The sequence below is a fragment of the Gigantopelta aegis genome, chromosome 7 (assembly GCF_016097555.1).
Source record: "Gigantopelta aegis isolate Gae_Host chromosome 7, Gae_host_genome, whole genome shotgun sequence".
NCBI lineage: Eukaryota > Metazoa > Mollusca > Gastropoda > Neomphalida > Peltospiridae > Gigantopelta > Gigantopelta aegis.
In genome coordinates this window covers 29,074,946-29,096,754 of record NC_054705.1, presented here as the reverse complement: position 1 = coordinate 29,096,754, position 21,809 = coordinate 29,074,946, and the positions used below count along the sequence as shown (strand labels likewise).

At 36.0% G+C, this 21,809-nt stretch overlaps 1 protein-coding gene across 1 annotated transcript in view; it reads left to right on the top strand.

Moving 5' to 3' along the window:
- The window catches only part of LOC121377339, a 74,909-nt gene that overhangs the window by 21,398 nt on the left and 31,702 nt on the right, over positions 1 to 21,809 (top strand). The gene's annotated exons all lie outside the window — the stretch shown is intronic.

Genomic DNA, 21,809 nt, shown 5'->3' with positions numbered 1-21,809 from the left:
TGATTCCTGGTGATTTACCCATTTTTCACAGAGTTTATGGCCCTTGAATTTAGAAGAAAAGAAAATTTGTTGGGTCCGGTAAGGGACATGTATTGCTTTAACGGTACTCTCAGAATGTTTGTTTTAAACTGAATAAAGCATTTTTAAAGCTCTTTATGCTAAACAAAATAAATTAAAATATACTAAATGAAATTAATTTTTTTGTTTGTATCTACATGTAAATATTAAATATTGGTATCTACTAACTGATTGGATTGGATGACATATTAACATGTCTATATCCAATTAAGGTTCAAGCACATCTCCTAGGCACAATCTCCAACTTCCCCAGTGACTGGGTCTGGGATAGAAGTGAGAGGGTGTAGAGTTCGAAACGGCAGAATTTTGAAAATAGCAAAAGTACCAAGTGAACTAAATCCCGCTCTTTGTTAAACCGTAAGGACTGCTATATAAGCCAATTACCATTTTATAGGAAATTATAATAATATGCCATATGGAGTGATATTATTGGATCATCCATTTTTATTACAAAAAAATTAAACACCCATAAAGAAATATTTTATTATTAAAAAAGGGGTGGGACGTAGCCCATTGGTAAAGCTCTTGCTTAATGCGTGGTCGGTTTGGGATCGAATCTGTCGGTGTGCCCATTGGGCTATTTCTCATTCCAGCCAGTGCACCACAACTGGTATATCTAAGGCTGTGGTATGTGCTATCCTGTGTAGGATGGTGCATATAAAAGATCCGTTGCTACTAAAATAAAAATGTAGAAGGTGTCAAGAATACCAAATGTTTTACATGTATTTGCTGATGATTAATAAATCAGTGTGCTCTAGTGGTGTCAAAACTAACTCGAACTTTTTATTATTAAACAAATATATCATACATTTTTTATCTGCAGAAACACAAAACGTTTTTCATTATTTTTTTCATTGGATTATCCATGTTTATACTCTGAGTTATTATTCAGTAAATAAAACATAAACTGGTTAATCTACAAAAACACAAAGCATTTCTTTATTGAGTCTTAAAACTCTATGAACTTAAGCATAATAGTAATAAAAAATACCTTCTTAGATAAAATGACAGGGCTAGCTGTGTTAAACTGTCTGGAATAAAGAAAGGAAGAGAGTTTTGCCACCAGACAGGCGAGATACATGTCTTATGTTGTCGAGATGATTACTATCTGTAAGGAGACTGGACCCCAAACTGTGATGTAAAATGAACTCTCACAGCTGGACTAGCTACTCAGCTTGTTCGCAGGCATTAGCTTTATTAATGGCAAATGATACCTTTTATAATCTGACTTAGTTACCCCACCCTTATTAATGGCTGAAAATGACTTGTGGAGAACTTCGCGTCCTAGTTATCAGATGTGGAGAAGTTGCATAAACCTGGCAATAAACATCACTCCATGGGGTGAAGAAAATTGTTTTTCAAAAGTTCACATAGGTCTGTCTCTTACTGTAAAATGGTTGCATGACAGTTTGCATCTTATAGGAATTACTCTTTGTGCTGCTGTGACAGAATAGCAAATATCACCAACGAAGTTCAAAATTTAATAGTTATTTTGTAAATACAATAATTACATCAGAAATAATCTTAGGTTTTTTTATGTCTTTACTTGTATATTAACTCAACAAGCAGCAAGGGATCTTTTAGCTGCAAGGGATCTTTTATTTGCACTTTCCCACAGACACAAGCAGCAAGGAATCTTTTATTAGCAGTTTCCCACACACACTAAAAAAAGAAAGAAGAAGACAGAACAACATCCTCAACCAGTAAACAAAAAACCAGCCCAAAACAAACAAACAAACAAGCTAACAAAACAAAAAATAACATTAATAAAACACGAACAGCGTATTCATATATTACTTAATTAACAACTCTGTTAAGCTATATTTGGAGCCGAATTAATTAGTTATTTTACCTACATAATGCTTCCTATGTTATACACATGTGGGATCAGTCTTCAGTGGACAGCATTGGTATTTCCATCTTTTCAACCAATGCAGCATTGCTGGCACATACCGGTATAAAGTTAAAGTTTGTTTTCTTTAATGACACCACTAGAGCACACTGATTAATTAATCATCCGCTATTGGATGTCAAACATTATGTAATCTGACACATAGTCATCAGAGGAAACTTGCTGCATTTTTCTTAATGCAGAATGGGATCTTTTATATGCACTTTCCCACAGACAGGAAAGCACATATCATGGCCTTTGACCAATTATGGTGCACTGATAGGAACGAGAAAAAACAATGAGTTGAATGGATCCTCTGAGGGGTTACGATCCTGAGACACCAGCACCTCAAGCGAGCACTCAAACGACTGAGCTAAATCCCGCCTCTAAGATATTTTGGGAACCCGTCTCGTAATCTTACACTTCCGACCCAATACATTGGATTTGTGGAAACACGGAATCCTGCTAAATTTGCAGCCTAAGTCCTACATGAATGAAACTTGGTTTATAGGTATGGTACATTTATGAATGTTTATCTCAGTGCATGGAATTTTTTTTTTTAATTTATTAAATTATTAAATTCACTTTTGTTTGTTTGTTTCTCCAATATTTAATTTTTAAAAGTGGGCAGCATGTCTAAGGGCTGATACATCAATATTTACCCTCTAACTTCATAGCTGGTTTTGTTCCAACCAGTCCACCACAACTGGTACATCAAAGGCCATGGTATGTGCTATCCTGTCTGGGATGGTGCATATAAAAGATCCCATGCTGTTAATCGAAAAAGAGTAGCCCATGAAGTGGCAACAGCGGGTTTCCTCTCTCAATATCTGTGTGGTCCTTAACCATATGTCCGACGCCATATAGCCATAAATAAAATGTGTTGAGTGCGTCGTTAAATAAAACATTTCCTTCCTTCATAACTGGTCGAGCAGGATGAAGCTCAGTTGGTAGAGTGCTCACCTGCATGCGTGATGGGATCAAATCATCTCAGTGAATCCATTCTCTGATTGGTGTGTCTTTTTCTGTCCCAGCCTGTGCACCACGACTAGTATATCAAAGGCTGTGATATGTGCTGTCCTGTCTGTGGGGAAAATGCATATAAAAGATCCCTTGCTACTAATGACAAAATGTAGTGGTTTTCCTCTAAAACTATATGTGTCAGAATTACCAAATGATTAACTTCAGTAGGTGATGATTATTAATAAATCAGTGTGCTCTAATGGTGCCGTTCAACAAAACAAACTAACGTTTTCATAGCTGGTCATGCTTGTAGATAGAGGTCCATGTACGTACATGGTCTTCTGGTGCAAGATTCTTTTCTTTCTTTCTCTCTTTCTCTTTCTCTCTCTCTATCTCTCTCTCTCTCTCTCTCTCTCTCTCTCTCTCTCTCTCTCTCTCTCTCTCTCTCTCTCTCTCTCTCTCTCTCTCTCTCTCTCTCTCTCTCTCTCTCTCTCTCTCTCTCTATCTCTCTCTCCCTCTTTCTCTCTCTATCTCTCTTTCTCTCTCTATCTCTCTTTCTTTCTCTCTCTCTCTCTCTCTCTCTCTCTCTCTCTCTCTCTCTCTCTCTCTCTCTCTCTCTCTCTCTCTCTCTCTCTCTCTCTCTCTCTCTCTCTCTCTCTCTCTCTCTCTCTCTCTCTCTCTCTCTGAGAGAGTGGGTGAGTTACACCTCAATATAATTTGACTAGCATCCAGAGCCCAATTTCACAAAACATTGTAAGCCTAATTTTGCACATAAATATAAATCTATGACTATTAACAGTACAACAAATACAGTTTGAAATAGACATATTTCAGTTTTGTTTGTTGGGGTGGGATTCAGCTCAGCTGAGTGCTCATCCGAGGTGCTTGAATCGCAGGATCGAACCACTTCAGTAGATCCATTTAACTGATTGAGTTTTTTCTCATTCCAACCAGTGCACCACAACTGGTCAAAGCCTGTGGTTTGTTCTTTCTTGTCTATAGATGGGAAAGTGCATATAAAAGATCCCTTGCTACTAATGTAAATATGTAGTGGGTTTCCTCTGATGACTACGAGTAAGAATTACCAAATGTTTGACATCCAGCAGACAATGATTAATAAATCAGTGTGCTCTAGTGGTGTTGTTAAACAAAACAAACTTTAACTTTTTCTTTTGCCCTTAAAATGCTCCATCTTCCATAATGATGTAAGTTTCTGCTTGAAATATATGTCAAACATGTGTAAACACATGACCGGTATAACTGCTGATCGCAGACATAAACTTACGATGTTTTGTGAAATATATGTCAAACATGTGTAAACACATGACCGGTATAACTGCTGATCGCAGACATAAACTTACGATGTTTTGTGAAATATATGTCAAACATGTGTAAACACATAACCGGTATAACTGCTGATCGCAGACATAAACTTACGATGTTTTGTGAAATATATGTCAAACATGTGTAAACACATGACCGGTATAACTGCTGATCGCAGACATAAACTTACGATGTTTTGTGAAATATATGTCAAACATGTGTAAACACATGACCGGTGTAACTGCTGATCGCAGACATAAACTTACGATGTTTTGTGAAATTGGCTACTCAATAGAAGATTATAACAAGGGCTAGCTCATGCGCTCACCAAATTTGCCATTTTCAAATTTTCAAAACAATTGGCAAATTTTATTTTTATTTCGTGAATAAATTTCATGTAACATTTGTTATTTTATTAGAAAATAACTGAATTTTTGCAATTATTGAAGTTTAAATAGATGATTTGGCAAAATGTTCTGATCACCCAAAGCTAACTCAGCACCCATCCTCCTTCCCCTAAAATACTTCCCTCCCACCCCCACCCCCATCCCCCAAGTATACCACACAACCTCCTTCCCCTAAAATACCACCCACCCAAGTATACCACCCAACCTCCTTCCCCTAAAATACCTCCCACCCCCCAGGTATACCACCCAACCTCCTTCCCCTAAAATACCTCCCACCCACCCCCAGTATACCACCCAACCTCCTTCCCCTAAAATACCTACCGCCCCCAAGTATACCACCCATCCTCCTTCCCCTAAAATACCTCCCATCCCCCAAGTTACCCAACCTCCTTCCCCTAAAATACCTCCCATCCCCCAAGTTACCCAACCTCCTTCTCCTGAAATACCTCCCACCCTCAAGTTACCCAACCTCCTTCCCCTAAAATACCTCCCACCCCCCAGGTATACCACCCAACCTCCTTCCCCTAAAATACCTCCCACCCACCCCCAGTATACCACCCAACCTCCTTCCCCTAAAATACCTACCGCCCCCAAGTATACCACCCAACCTCCTTCCCCTAAAATACCTCCCATCCCCCAAGTTACCCAACCTCCTTTACCTAAAATACCTCCCATACCCCAAGTTACCCAACCTCCTTCCACTAAAATACCTCCCATCCCCCAAGTTACCCAACCTCCTTCCCCTAAAATACCTCCCATCCCCCAAGTATACCACCCAACCTCCTTCCCTTAAAATACCTCCCACCCCCCCCCCCAGTATTGTAGACATGCAATTTTGATGTACTTGGTGCATTGGTGCATACAGACACATTAATGAAATTAAATGTGTAGGCTATCAGTTTTTCATTTTAAAAACCAATCTACTGTCAGTTGTGTCTGCCATGGTAAGCATAGAATAATCATTATAACAGAAAATAGACGGATTATATTTAAATTATCTGTAAGTACATTTTCTGGAATTTACTAATCATACAGGAAAGGGGTTAAGATGCCCTTCTGAAAGCTACCAGAGCATGGTCCAAGCTGACAATCTGACTGCTGTGCTGGAAGGAAATCATAGGCAAATAGATGGAGCGTCATTTCCATATAATTGGATCCACCGCTTACCTGCAGAGAAATAAGTAAAAGAACATCTTATCCTATTAACTTGATGATTATTATCTACCATTACATGAGCTTATGATAAAGGTTTTATTTTAGACCTGGTGCCACCAAGTTCGTCAGATCTGTTGGATGTCGGGATAAGCAGACGTTTTGTGAAAAGCAGAATATATTAATGTCTGATTGTGTGGCAGAGAAAGCTGGTCACCCATGGTGATGTTCACAATGTGGTGTAGAAATCTTGCACTGGCCAAGGTTCATCTGGCTGTTTAATAGGGACGTTATCTGTAATTCTATAGAATACATTACTTGAAGGTGGTACATGGCCAACAACACATTATGGGTATTAGCTTGCCTGCACAAAAGTTTTGTTTTCGGTATTAGTACCATATTGTATTTTATTTATTTTATTAATTTTTTCAATCTGAAGTTAATTTCTGGTTCTTTCCATTTTGTTGTTATCTTTTAGATATTGTTTCTGGTCATCTGTCATTCCAACCAGTGCTCCACAACTGGTGTAACAAAGGCCGTGGTATGTATTGTCCTGTCTGTGGGATGGTGCATATAAAAGATCCCTTGCTGTTAATCAAAAAGAGTAGCCCATGAAGTGGTGACAGCGGGCTTCCTCTCTCAATATCTGTGTGGTCCTTAACCATATGTCTGACTTCATATAACCGTAAATAAAAATGTGTTGAGTGTATCGTTAAATAAAACATTTCTTTCTTTCTTTCTGGTCATCTGTAAACTCACCCAAAGCATCCGACTCATTTTGGGCATATCTATTAAAATTTATAAGAAATTCATCCTATTTGTGGTACGATCACAGGGCTTCTAGATTATGGTAGCCCCACTCCCATGGCTAGTGATATTCAATGTTGGGCTAGTAAATAACTACTATTGCCATGCCAGACAGGGCTTCTAGATTATGGTAGCCCCACTCCCATGGCTAGTGATATTCATTGCTCCCAACCCCACCCCTAAATCTTAGTGTTCTTAATCGCTATCTTCCTCTTTAGGTAACATATCTGATTATTACTATTAGTAAAATTGCACGTGCGTCTGAGAAGTAATGGTTATGGAGTCATGTTTTAGTCTATTTTTAAGGGAATTTCAACGTCACAGATTCTTGTTTTACTCATTTTCGTAAATTAACCAAACTTAGTGTCCATTTTTACGAGTTGAAACTAGGGTCTAGGTGAAAAATATGCCTTTAAATATGTGTTTAAAAATTAGGGTCTGTCCCTTTAAGAATGGATTTTTCAGTATGTTGCCAATCAGAGGTTTTTTTTTTCAGATGGGCAGGTGGGATCTAGCTTAGTCAGAGTGTTGCCTCAGGTGAACCCATTTTCTGATTTTCTCTGGTTTTTCCCCTGTCTCAACCGGTGCACCATGACTGGTATATCAAAGGCTGTGGTATGTACTGTCCTGTCTGTTGGAAAATACATATAAAAGAATTTTTAGATTGCATAACCAATGTGCAAGCAGAACAATGGAATATTGTGCCCTGGCTTACACTTCATAAAGATAATGAAAATGTAAACAAAACAGTAACATTAGTTATTGAGTCTTGACACTCACGTGTTAAAAAAAAACCTATGAAATATACCACTAAACAAACTCATTTCATTTCATTTCAACTTATTTTTGTACTTATATCCAATTAAGGTTCAAGCATGCTGTCCTGGGCACACATCTCAACTATCTGGGCTGTCTGTCCAGGACAGTGTGTTAGTGAGACACAAAAGGTGTAGTGGTCTTACACCTACCCACCAAGGGTGAGAGCCGGTACTGGGTTGTGAACCCTATACCTACCAGCATTTCAACTTATTTTCATGCTTATATCCAATTAAGGTTCAAGCACGCTGTCCTGGGGCACACACACATCAGCTATCACAAAAATCAGTTGAAATGAAATGAATGGAATACTGCAGGTAGCTCTGCTTGAAGACATTTTCTCATTTTAGAAACTGTGTCAGATGGAGAGACATGGAGTAGACACGCGGCCTGCGAGAAATATGATCATCTATAAAACTTAGCAAAATCCTCTTTTCAGAACACACTCACGTACCTTTGTGGCCTAATCCGATGTACATGATTTCTTGGCAGTGCCAGCTTATCTCGGGTAAAATACGCAGGATGAGAGGGGATTGTGGATTAATTTTCCTCACTTGGGCTTGGCTTTAATACCATTGAGGCTCTGTTGGGGTTGTCGATAATTATAAATGACATTGTGAAAATATATATGTCATTAGAAACATTAGTCTGAGCTCCAGATTTTTTTATAGCACTCAAAATACAATTTTAGCCTACATCTCATGTTCAGCTTAGTTTCTGGGTATATTTTATGACATATATACAATGTATATATACATATATTTATCTATGTAAATCATTGCTGTTTATAAATCAGGATGTTAACTAAAGTTTGACCCTTTAAAGATACTAATTTGGGGACAAATTTAGGATGGCCACCAAAATTGTCCAGTCCTTGAGACTATTTAACACGTTGTTTTGGAGACCCCATATCACTAATTATACATGAATTAAGGACAACTGGTTTCAAAATGGTTGTAACATGATTACTCTTCAAATACATGTTCTAATTAGGTGGTAGTTATTAAAAATAATATGCCTAATTACTAGGCAAAGTAGTAGAAATTGACACTTTTCCCCCCACAAATTTTCACCTGTAAATGTTGAATTGCGATAATATCATAAAAAGGAAGGATGGTTCCTGCTAAAAGAATGCCAGGTTATCCTGAAAAAAGTCATCATGATTACTGAGTGAATATCTAGTGTCCTAATTATAAGCAGCAGTGTCGTGTGCTTATCACTCGGTATCAGGACACTAATGGGCTGAGTAATACTGGGTTTATTAATATGTTGAATTTTGAGATACTGGAACGTGCAAAGATGGTAAATGATACATGATGATTATTATTATTACATGTATGTGTTTGTGTATATTGCACTAGCAACCTCTGCAGCTGCCCACGACATCCGGCAGTGCTGTGGAGATTGCTGTGGACTATATTATTATTAAGTCTGTGAACATTTTCTTAATTGCAGGGGTTGACTGGGTAGTTTTTGCCAGAAAGATATTTTTGGGTATGGTGCTATGGAATTGAATACAGAGTATTTACAATGTGTGTGCTGAATGCAACTGCAGTCGACAGAAGGTATGGGGGGTCCTTCTCAAGAAAGAAAATGGGTTAAGTTTAGGATTAGGGTTAAGAAAATCAAACAGTAATGATAAAGATCAACTTTAAAAAATAAAATTAGGGTATGAGTAGTTTAGAAAACAGTAATATTCCAGTAACTACCTGTAAATATAAACAAAATAATCAAAATTGCTGAAAGTACATGTATGTCACTAAAGTAGTGTCGGAAATAGAATAAAACCGATTTTCATCGATTATGTCTTTCATATTAAACTGACATGTAAATATCTAGTGGTGTCATTAAACAAAACAAACTTTTTCTAAGACTATATATCAAATTACAAAACGTTTGACATCCAAAAGTCCATGATTACTAAATCGATGTGTTCTGTTATGTGTTAATTGAAAAGCTGTATGTAGCAGTTTTAGCCACGTATGTTACTATTATTGTCTTTTTTATTTAATTAGTTTGTCTTTAATTTGTTTATTTAAATAACTTGTAAAACACAATTGGTGTTACATAATATTCCTTGTTTCAGTTCTCATGTTTGTCTTCATTGTTCTCTACAGAGAAAAGATAACATAAAAACTTTATTGCTTACATGCCATATAAATATTATTGCATACATGCCATATAAATATGGCATGTACATGTACACATAAATTTTATATACTGGTAGCCATTTTAATTATAGTTATGTGTGTGAATTCCTCCATCCCAAAGTGAACCCTTTGTACATCTGCCTTATCTTTAACAATAGAACCTCTCCTGTCAGGTCTAATCTGCTTTAGATTTAATTTTGGGCAGTTATCCTGCAGAAAGCAGCACAGCCATTTAATCCCACCATCTGTCTTGTTTTCAAGCCATTTTCTTGACAAAGCAGATTAGATAGGATTTCTGCAGGCTTCGGTGATAGGCAGCTAATCTGTGGACCCTCACTTTTCTCAGGCAAAAAGTGCCACACTGTCCTGCATATGCTCATCTGTCTTGAGTAATAGTGTGGCCTTTTTTCCCTTTGTGAAGTGGATTATACAGAGCTGCTTTTAGGAAGACACATGGTGTATTGCTAGTTTTATGTTTATGCATTGCTACTCCTGGATAATACTTTTGTTTGACATCTAATAGCTGATGGGTTTTTGTTGGGGTTTTTTCCTCTTTTTTTTGTTTCTTTCTCCCCCTCCTTCTCATGCAGGGGTGATGCTAAGCGTTCATTTGTTGCTGTTTCCATGTTGCTTAAAGTAGCACACTAGGTTTGTGAACGATCCTCATCTTGTTCCAGCAGTGCACCACGACTGGTATATATCAAAGGCCATGTTATGTGCTATCCTGTCTGTGGGATGACACATACATAAAAGATCCCTTGTTACTTATGGAAAAATTTAACATTCTTCCTCTCTAAGACAAGCATGTATATAAAAATTACCAAATGTTTGACATCCAGCAGCTGATGATTAATAAATCATTGTGCTCTAGAGGTTTTGTTAAACAAAATAAACTTTACCTTTTTTAATGTAGCATTACAAACATCGATTCTGAGGTGACATGTATATTGAAATGCTTACATTCTTATGACTCTGCCAGGGGTTGAAATAATCCATTGCCTGGTGAGTAGGCGCCTAGACAAACTAGTGCTACTCACCTGGGGTTCCTAACTAACATTTAACGTAACTCATCCTGGGGCCAGTTGGCTTCTAAACCTCTTACATATCATATCAACCCCTGTTATACAATATTACATGCATGTAGTAATGCTGTTTATCACCAGCAGAAAATTATATAACGTTATATGATTTTGCACCTGAAATAATATTTATTTATTGTTTTATTTCATCTTATTTATTTAATTTTATTGATTGATTGATTGATTGATTTATTTGTATTGGGTACTAGTTGGGGGGTTTTAGGGGGGAGGGGGAGGGGGAGATGGAGTGGTGAGGGGTTTGTTTTGTTTTTCAAATCCAATGGTGACCAATGTAGTTTTCATGAACTTATGGAAAATTATTTAGAAATTGTGATTGTGTTTTGACACATACAAAATGGAATGCTAGACAACTAGCCCCAAAACCAACTCGCCCCAGTGTTTGGTCAACTCACCCCAAATTTTACTGCCCATAAATACTTGTGACAAAATTAAAAATGGACGTCTACAACTTTGGTATCATTTTATTTACTAATATTACAGTGAAACTTCGCTATAAAATGGTTTTATATTTAGAAGATCCAATAATCAATTACATTGAACTGTCAAGCCTATCTTAACGACGTTTGTGAGCTTGTCCCTTATAAATGAATGATCAGGCAATTGGCTTTAGGACTTCAACCAGTGTGCATATTCAACAGTAGTTAATGCACATTATTGCTTAAAATATTGACGTTGTTTTGTGAGCGTACGACGAAGAAGAAGATTTAATAAAACAGTAATGATATGTTTTACATAGAAAGCTTAACAAAAATCTCTTTTGCAGAAAATTACTAAAATTGATTTATTGGTTTTTGCATCTGAACTCTTCATACATAATAAACATAAACAAGGTAACTTTCACTATGTCTGAAGTAAAATAAAGTTAAACAATAGTTATATATAACATGTATAGAATCTTACCCTGTAATCAACTGCTCCCTACAAAATGTACATGGTAACCTATTAAATCTGTATTTCACTACTCTAGTCCTTTGAGGCAGTGACCAGTTGATTACATGTTAAGATTCTGTACATGTTATATATAACTATTGTTTAACTTTATTTTACTTCAGACATAGTGAAAGTTACCTTTTTTATGTTTATTATGTATGAAAAGTTCAGATACAAAAACCAATAAATCAATTTTAGTAATTTTCTGCAAAAGAGATTTTTGTTAAGCTTTCTATGTAAAACATATCAAGTCCACAGTGGGAGATATTAAGTTGAAATAAGTAATAAAACAATGGACAGAATTTTTTAAAATGAGTATGAAAATCAGAACATAATGCCTGGAACTGAGTAATGATGGTAAAAGTCGGTTTTTAGATAAAATGGCGTTTATCGGTTTTTGTGCCTGAACTCTTCATGTACAGTCAATTTTCTTCTGTTAAAGATTTAATTATATTTTGGTTGTGATGACTAACCTGACAACTGTGACTGTATTTGGTGCAGAGTGGGATGTATTAAACACCAGTGTAAGATGGTTTAAACAATATTTATTCCCAATTATACTTTAATGCTGGTTGAGGATTGGCCAACAGGCAAAATGCCTGTATCAAGGCCTCTCTCAACAATTTGAAAATGTAATTCAGGTTTACACAAGATGACGGACCAATGGTAAATTTCATGATTCCAAATCTCAAAGGCATATTCCCACAGGCAAGTTTACAAATCTGTTCGCAACACCAGGTCTACCAAGGATTATAAATAAAGTAACCTTGATTACTACTGAGGTGGGTTATTTCTATAGTCATATGACAACACACTATATGCCTTTAAGAGTGGGGAAACAAAATCTAAAATCTAAATCATACATTTTAGATAATACAGTGTAAGATATTGCTCATGTCATAACAATCACTCAATATCTAACTAGTGTAATATTGGCGTGATGTAGATCACTTGCTGACCCAATTCGTAGAAAAATAACCTGTAGTATAGGTCTCGACATCTGCTTACTTCTGCATTGTGGCTTGTTTGCAGTTGGTTTGTAATAAATAAAATACTTATCTAGTTTGCCTGTCATACCATTTTTATGAAACTCGTGAACAGGTTTGGTATCCGACTCACTTTTGCTCATCAGATACCAAACCTGTTCACTCATTTAATAAAAATGGTATGGCAGGTAAGCTCATTTAGTCATTTAGTATTCTCTATGTATCTCATTGGCAGGACGTAGCCCAGTGGTAAAGAGCTCGCTCGATGTGTGGTCGGTCTAGGATCGATCCCCGTCGGTGGGCCATTGTGCTATTTCTTGCTCCAGCCAGTGCACCACGACTGGTATATCAAAGGCCATAGTATGTGCTATCCTGTCTATGGGATGGTGCCTATAAAAGATCCCTTGCTGCTAATTGAAAAAGAGTAGTCCATGAAGTGGCGACAGCAGATTTCCTCCCTCAATATCTGTGTGGTCCTTAACCATATGTCTGACACCATATAACTGTAAATAAAATGTGTTGAGTGCATTGTTATATAAACCATTTCCTTCCTTCCTTTATGTATCTCAGCGGTATATATCTCACTACAGGTGTGATGGCTTCCTTCCTCTTACTCTTAGAACTTTCAGCCTAGTGTGGAAGGGAACAGGACTTATCACTCGCCTTTCCTGGCAAAGTTTGCTTAGTCTTGTGAGTCTTGTGCTTGTAAAATAATACAAAAAAAGATGTCAGTGGCATCCAAGTTTTATCAGTTACGCTTTTAATGACTTTTGATCCAACCCCTTGTCTGAAGCTGACGTCAAGCCCGAAGCGGCTTACGTTATAGTACTTGAAGCTAAGATATCTTTGGAGAAAGTCTCACTGCATAATTTCTTTCATTCTTTCTTTCGTTTTTTTTTTCAACTAGAGATCTAATGAAAAATAGATTGCAAGATTATGGTGGATTTAGACTGAATCTGACACAAGATGTGTTAAGCATTTTATCTTATTTTCTGATTAGGCATAGGCTTAATCATAATGTGTACAAAAATATGTCAATGGTGTTCTATTTCTGTGTTAGGATAATAAGTACAGTTTATGCTGTCTTATTCTTTGTGGAGGTCTAGATATTTCATCCTCTTTTCTCTGCAACACTGAAAAAGTTTCAAATTAATAAGACAAATCTTTATGATCATTTAAAAGATAGATATATAGATATTTCTCTCTCTCTCTCTCTCCTCTCCTCTCCTCTCCTCTCCTCTCCTCTCCTCTCCTCTCCTCTCTCTCTCTCTCTCTCTCTCTCTCTCTCTCTCTCTCTCTCTCTCTCTCTCTCTGTCTGTGTCTGTGTCTCTCTGTGTCTCTGTGTGTGTGTGTGTGTGTGTGTGTGTGTGTGTGTGTGGTGCAGAAATTAACTGTTGATTGACCTAAATTATTTAAATTACCATAATCTTCTGTGTAGTACTAGTACCCATGGACTATACATTTTAAAACACCTAATAATACGTACCTGTGAGAAATATCTTAATGTGCAGGCTATATGTGACTGTTTCTGTTGGAAAATATTAGGGGTGGAAGGGTGGAAATTACAGTAAAAAAACAAGTTGTTAACAGTCCGGTTACCCAGTACAACAACGCAGATAGTTGTGGACTATCCAATGGAACGGGTTATCTGACTATCTTTTTTCTTCTTTTTTACCAGCCTTGGTGGCGTCATGGTTAGGCCATCGGTCTACAGGCTGGTAGGTACTGGGTGGGATCCCAGTCGAGGCATGGGATTTTTAATCCAGATACCGACTCCAAACCCTGAGTGAGTGGTCCACAAGGCTCAGTGGGTAGGTGTAAACCACTTGCACCGACCAGTGATCCATAACTGGTTCAACAAAGGCCATGGTTTGTGCTATCCTGCCTGTGGGAAGCACAAATAAAAGATCCCTTGCTGCTAATTGGAAAGAGTAGCCCATGTAGTGGCGACAGCGGGTTTCCTCACAAAATCTGTGTGGTCCTTAACCATATGTCTGATGCCATATAACTGTAAATAAAATGTGTTGAGTGCGTCGTTAAATAAAACATTTAAAAAAAAAAAAATCATCTTCTTTCTAAAACCTAATTGTAGCTAGTTACAGACTATCTGGTATAATAGCCAATACAGAAGAAATTATGGTGTATACAATTAAGGTTCAAACATGCTGTCCTGGACACATACAGTATTTATTTAACTATATATCTATGACAAAGGTTATGTTTCTGAGAGATTAGTTTGAGTGGTAACATAGTTTCCATGCTGAGCTTTGTACTCATTTTGTGACATATTCTAATTTTTGAACACTACAGCATATTTTTCATTATTATAGCTGTTTTTGGTAATTAAAATCAGCCATTACTTAAATTTTATTGTTTTGATTATCCATTCCCATGCATCTGCTGTGTTTCTGGTCATCATTGTGCTTCTAATTCCACAAAATACATTTTTTCATACTTTAAAAAATGCACATATCTGTGAGAAGTAACTGTTATGGAGACAAGTTCTAGTCTATTTTTTAAGTATATTTCCTCGTTTTATCATCACAGACTCTTGTTCCACTCTGTTGTAGCTTTATGCAAATGTGTTACAAGTTGGTAGATTAACCAAACTTGGTGTCTATTTTCATGGTTTGAAACTAGGGTCTGTGACTTTAAATCCAATAGTTTAAGCACAGCACCATTGATGCTGGTGGTTTTCTTATTCTGCATATATGTACCGTACCAGCTTATCACTGGGACTGATTGGAGAAGTCGTCTTACAAAAGAACTGATGCTGTTGGTACCAAAGCCTCTTAACATCTCCAAATACACAACCTTTTTGTCAGGTCAGGTGGGCTTATAGAGTACTGAGGATCTCCCAAATCGGTGAACTTCAACATTTTAACCCTGATTACCCTGGAAGATGCTTATTGTGTGATTAGGAAAGACGATTTCTGAGCTGTATTAAGTCTGGCTTGTGGCATCCATTGCCTTCCATTGACAGTCTCATAAAAAGTGATGATTAATTAGTTTACTGTGGGAATCGGTAATATCACTGTTGCTACAGGTAGACTATTGTGTGCCAATACCAGTATGAAACCATTTCATACCAAATAAATAAAACTTGTTGGGTGTAGTCTGTAAGATGGTTGCCAATACAGTTTTAAACCATTTCATACCAAATGAATAAAGCTTGTTGGGTGTAGCCTCTAAGATGGTTGCCAATACCACTTTTAAAACATTTCATACCAAATGAATAAAGCTTATTGGATGTAGCCTGCAAGATGGTTGCCAATTAATACTTACTTGGAATTTAAGCCAGCTATTTAATATAAATTATAATTTTATAACTGGTACTGGTAGTTTGTACCTTTATTTCCTCATTTGATACAATATTGGCTAGAGTTCAGCATCCATTTTAATAGTTTATGTTTTAAATACAGATAATAGAATCAAGATCCATGTATAGAGCTGTATACACATAATAATTAATTATTTTATATTATTATATAGCTCCTACAATGTTTTAGCTGTGTTTGCTATGGTGACCACATTCGTATAGCTTGAAACAGTAATTGACAGCCATGGTGAGAAATTGGGAAAACACATAGAATTGTATTATGAGCTAAAGTAATGTACTGCTACAGTCAACACTGCTACAATCCACTTTTTATACATGTATGTCTATCTTTGACGGGTTGTGGGGTGGGATTTAGTCAGTCGGTTGAGTGCTCACTTGAGGTGCTTGCGTCACAGGATCGAACCACCTCGGTGGACCCATTAAGCTGATTGGTTTTTTTCTCATTCCAACCAGTGCACCACAACTGGACAAAAGCCGTGTTATGTGCTTTCCTGTCTGTGGGAAAGGGCATATAAAAGATCCCTTACTGTATTAGGAAAAATGTAGCAGGTTTCCTCTGATGACTACGAGTCCGAATTACCAAATGTTTGACATCCAATAGGCGATGATTTATTAATCATTGTGCTCCAGTGGTGTCGTTAAACAAAACAAAACTTTGACAGGTTGTATTATGGTATAGCATTGTCCGTCCATCCGTAAATGTTCTGTTTCCAAAGCATATCTTTCTCATTAATTCATATAGGATCATCAAGCCTTGCATGCATGTACAACATGGGATGGTGGTGTGTTGCATGTCATAACTAGGTCACCATGACCTACTTTTCATGCATTGCTGCATGTTATAGGAAATCTTTGTCCGAACCATGTCCAGTTATAATTATTAAAAACCTGACAGCATTTTCACAATTGTGGAAAATTGTGTAAATATGTATTTTGCAATAATATGTATAGAGTAAATAATGAGTATAAATGTATGTACAAAATGAGAAATTGTGCATGCATGTCACTACATGTATGTTTTATACTGGGTTTTAATTTTGTATTAATTCTTTCTTCGTGTTTGTGAATGGTATTTATATACATGTATTATTTAAAGGTTAACTTTATTAAAACAGTTTGGTTATTATGCTAATTAATAGCATTTACATGTAGATAATTAATTATGTAAAAACATGAAATAAAGGTTAAGTTTATTTTTAAAATCTTCTCTTATATTTGTTTTGGGGGGAGGGGGGTTATTAAGCATCATCACAGCATTTATATGTAGATATTTAATTATGTAAAAACATAAAATAAAAGTTAAAGGGTTTTTTTAATGACACCACTAGAGCACATTGATTAATTAATTATCAGCTATTGGTTGTCAAATATTTGGTAATTTGGACTCATAGTTACCAGAGGAAATCCGGTACATTTTTCCTAATGCAGAAAGGGATCTTTTATATGCACTTTTCACAGACAGGAAAGCACATACCACCGTCTTTGACCAGTTGTGATGCACTGACTGGGGTTTTCTCATTCCTACCAAATTAAGTCATTATTCTTGGTTCCGTTTACCCCCTTTTATTTAAACCAGCAATTTTAATGCAGGATTTTCAATACAGTAATTTTAATAAAAATTAAATTACCTTTATTGGAAATAAAAACATACATAACATCATCTCATCATGTTTGACTACAACTAAGCAAACATTTTATTTTTTTGATCTGGTTTTAACTTAACTTTGTTATAAAGTTAACCTTTAAGGAAATCACTATTAAGATACCTGTGAAACACCACTCTGTTAGCCAATCCTGTCTGTAATTTATTTTGTGATAAAGCTTCGTGTATATGTTTATAAAAATTAGGACTGGATGAGGGGATCCTAATATTTATATGATTCCCCGTGTGAAACACCACTCTGGCTAACAATCCTGTCTCTAATTTATTTTGAGATAAAGCTTCATTTATATTTATAAATAGTGGGAAGGAAATAAAAAAAAACACCTAACATTTGTGCAATTCCGCTTGTGAAACACCTATCCTCTGTCAAATTTACATGTATTTTGTGATAAAGCTTCATGTATGTTTATAAGAAGTGGGAAGGAATAAAAAAAAACCTTAACATTTGTGTGATTCCACTTGTGAAATGCCTATCCTCTGTCAAATTTACATGTATTTTGTGATAAAGCGTCATGTATGTTTATAAAAAGTGGGAAGCAAAATAATAATTCCTAACATTTGTGTGATTCCACCACGAAAAGGGCGGGAATGGAGGTGCAAGACTCAAGTCTTACTGGGCCAGACTGCAAACACACACTGTAGGACGTTCATTTGACTTTGGATTTACCCACTCATCGTGCGGCTATGTCCGCTGTCAAGTGTTGTTTCAATTTCTTACAATAATTTAAAAAGGAATGTTAGAAATTCAAATAGGGACATGAAAGTCCATGTCTAATCTTCGAAGAACCATCAAAACATTCTGCGTCTGATAGGTAGACTAATCCATGCTAAGGAACAGTATCTAAAATAAATATTGGTTTAGCAATGGTTTTGGGGACTTTTGGAAGCTGGTGAAATGAGAAATAAATCCTTGGAATTAGGTAGGATAAGACCTCACAAATTTAGAAGCTATGGCGGATGAAATGTAATAATTGAGGAATTAGTGCGCGTCTTTGTCACACGCTTCATTACGGACCAGCTTTGCCGGATTAGCCAGGTAATTTCGAAAACCAAAAACTTCTCAAAACCAAAATCCTATTAACCACAGCGGATCTTCGGCAATCATTTCCTCAGACTTTGATTTTTAGAGCATTAACCTTTTTTTACTTTCTCCTTGTTTCTTATTCAGTAATATCTTTATTACTGACAGGAACAGTCGTTGAGTAAACAGTGTTATAGTCATGTACAATGTATAATTCTAAATGTGTTGTACAAAACGATGATAGTCAAGTACATGTATGGTACTAAATGTGTTGTACAAAACAATGTTAGTCAAGTACATGTATGGTACTAAATGTGTTGTGCAAAACAATGTTAGTCAAGTACATGTATGGTACTAAATGTGTTGTACAAAACAATGTTAGTCAAGTACATGTATGGTACTAAATGTGTTGTACAAAACAATGTTAGTCAAGTACATGTATGGTACTAAATGTGTTGTACAAAACAATGTTAGTCAAGTACATGTATGGTACTAAATGTGTTGTACAAAACAATGTTAGTCAAATACATATATTGTACTAAATGTGTTGAACAAAACAATGTTAGTCAAATACATGTATTGTACTAAATGTGTTGTACAAAACAATGTTAGTCAAATACATGTATTGTACTAAATGTGTTGAACAAAACAATGTTAGTCAAGTTAAGTTAAGTAAAAGTATTTTCAAGCTCGTACCCAGTCTAATGATATACCATAACAATACCCCCCCCCCCCCCCCCCCCCAACTTGTACCCAGTCTAATGCTACACTGGAGCAATAGCGGCGTAGCAATAGACTGGGAACTGCTATGTCACTATTGTTTTTGTTGGATGTTTTCTCACTTCAAATTTTATTTGAGGTATTGATTCCACATCTGCAGAAAATTGATACAGGTAGGTTTATCATTAGTAATGTCAGAAACACTTACAGATTACTGCTAAATATTAACTTATGTCCATATTACTCAAAAATAAATGCAGCAAATCTTTTTGCTGATTCCGTTTGATTGCTAATATCACAAATTCCGCGATTTTGATTGCGACGTACAGGGCTTCTAGAATTTTATAAAAATCCACTAGCCATGTATCATTGATTTTAAAAATTTACTAGCCATGATTAAAAATCCACTAGCCCTACTTTAAATAAATACAATTTAATTAATAGTAATAATCAGATATGTCACCTGAAGAGGGAGTGAGAGCTTAAACATCCTTGGATTGGGGGTGGAAAGAGGGGGCAAGACTTTCATATTTACAAAATATGTAAATGCAGAATTTGACATGTGTTTTTTTCCCACTAGCCATTGGGTTAGATATAGTAGTTATTTACTAGCCCAACACTGAATATCACTAGCCATGGGAGTGGGGCTACCATAATCTAGAAGCCCTGGATGTAGCAATAGACTGGGAACGAGAACATTGTCGTCCAAGTTTTGTTATGATGTTATTTATGAATTTCATTTAAGCGGGATACTAAATTCTCAGGTGGGATACCAGATTTTGAAATGTTAGTATCCAACTGGGATACTGCCCAAAATTTTTAATCTCGAACACTGCACATATGGTACTAAATGTGTTGATCAAAACAATGTTAGTCAAATACATGTATGGTACTAAATGTGTTGATCAAAACAATGTTAGTCAAGTACATGTATGGCATTATATGTGTTGAGCAAAACAATATTAGTCAAGTACATGTATGGTACTAAATGTGTTGTACAAAACAATGTTAGTCAAGTACATGTATGGTACTAAATGTGTTGTACAAAACAATGTTAGTCAAATACATGTATGGTACTAAATGTGTTGTACAAAACAATGTTAGTCAAATACATGTATGGTACTATATGTGTTGTACAAAACAATGTTAGTCAAGTACATGTAAGGTACTAAATGTGTTGTACAAAACAATGTTAGTCAAGTACATGTATGGTACTAAATGTGTGGACCAGTCCTTGAGTAAATAATGTTAGTCATGTATATGTATGGTACTAAATGTGGAGCAGTCCTTGAGTAAATAATGTTAGACATGTATGGTACTAAATGTGTTGAGCAGTCCTTGAGTAAATAACGTTAGTCATATATGGTACTAAATGTGTTGAGCAGTCCTTGAGTAAATAATGTTAGTCATGTATGGTACTAAATGTGTGGAGCAGTCTTTGTAAGCAATGTTAGTCATGCATATGTATGGTACTAAATGTGTTGAACAGTCCTTGAGTAAATAACGTTAGTCATGTATGGTACTAAATGTGTTGAGCAGTCCTTGAGTAAATAACGTTAGTCATGTATTGTACTAAATGTGTTGAGCAGTCTGAGTAAATAACGTTAGTCATGTATCGTACTAAATGTGTTGAGCAGTCCTTGAGTAAATAATGTTAGTCATGTATGGTACTAAATGTGTGGAGCAGTCCTTGTAAACAATGTTAGTCATGCATATGTATGGTACTATATGTGTTGAGCAGTCCTTGAGTAAACAATGTTAGTCAAGTACATGTATGGTACTAAATGTGTTGTACAAAACAATGTTAGTCAAGTACATGTATGGTACTAAATGTGTTGTACAAAACAATGTTAGTCAAGTACATGTATGGTACTAAATGTGTTGTACAAAACAATGTTAGTCAAATACATATATTGTACTAAATGTGTTGAACAAAACAATGTTAGTCAAATACATGTATTGTACTAAATGTGTTGTACAAAACAATGTTAGTCAAATACATGTATTGTACTAAATGTGTTGAACAAAACAATGTTAGTCAAGTTAAGTTAAGTAAAAGTATTTTCAAGCTCGTACCCAGTCTAATGATATACCATAACAATACCCCCCCCCCCCCCCAACTTGTACCCAGTCTAATGCTACACTGGAGCAATAGCGGCGTAGCAATAGACTGGGAACTGCTATGTCACTATTGTTTTTGTTGGATGTTTTCTCACTTCAAATTTTATTTGAGGTATTGATTCCACATCTGCAGAAAATTGATACAGGTAGGTTTATCATTAGTAATGTCAGAAACACTTACAGATTACTGCTAAATATTAACTTATGTCCATATTACTCAAAAATAAATGCAGCAAATCTTTTTGCTGATTCCGTTTGATTGCTAATATCACAAATTCCGCGATTTTGATTGCGACGTACAGGGCTTCTAGAATTTTATAAAAATCCACTAGCCATGTATC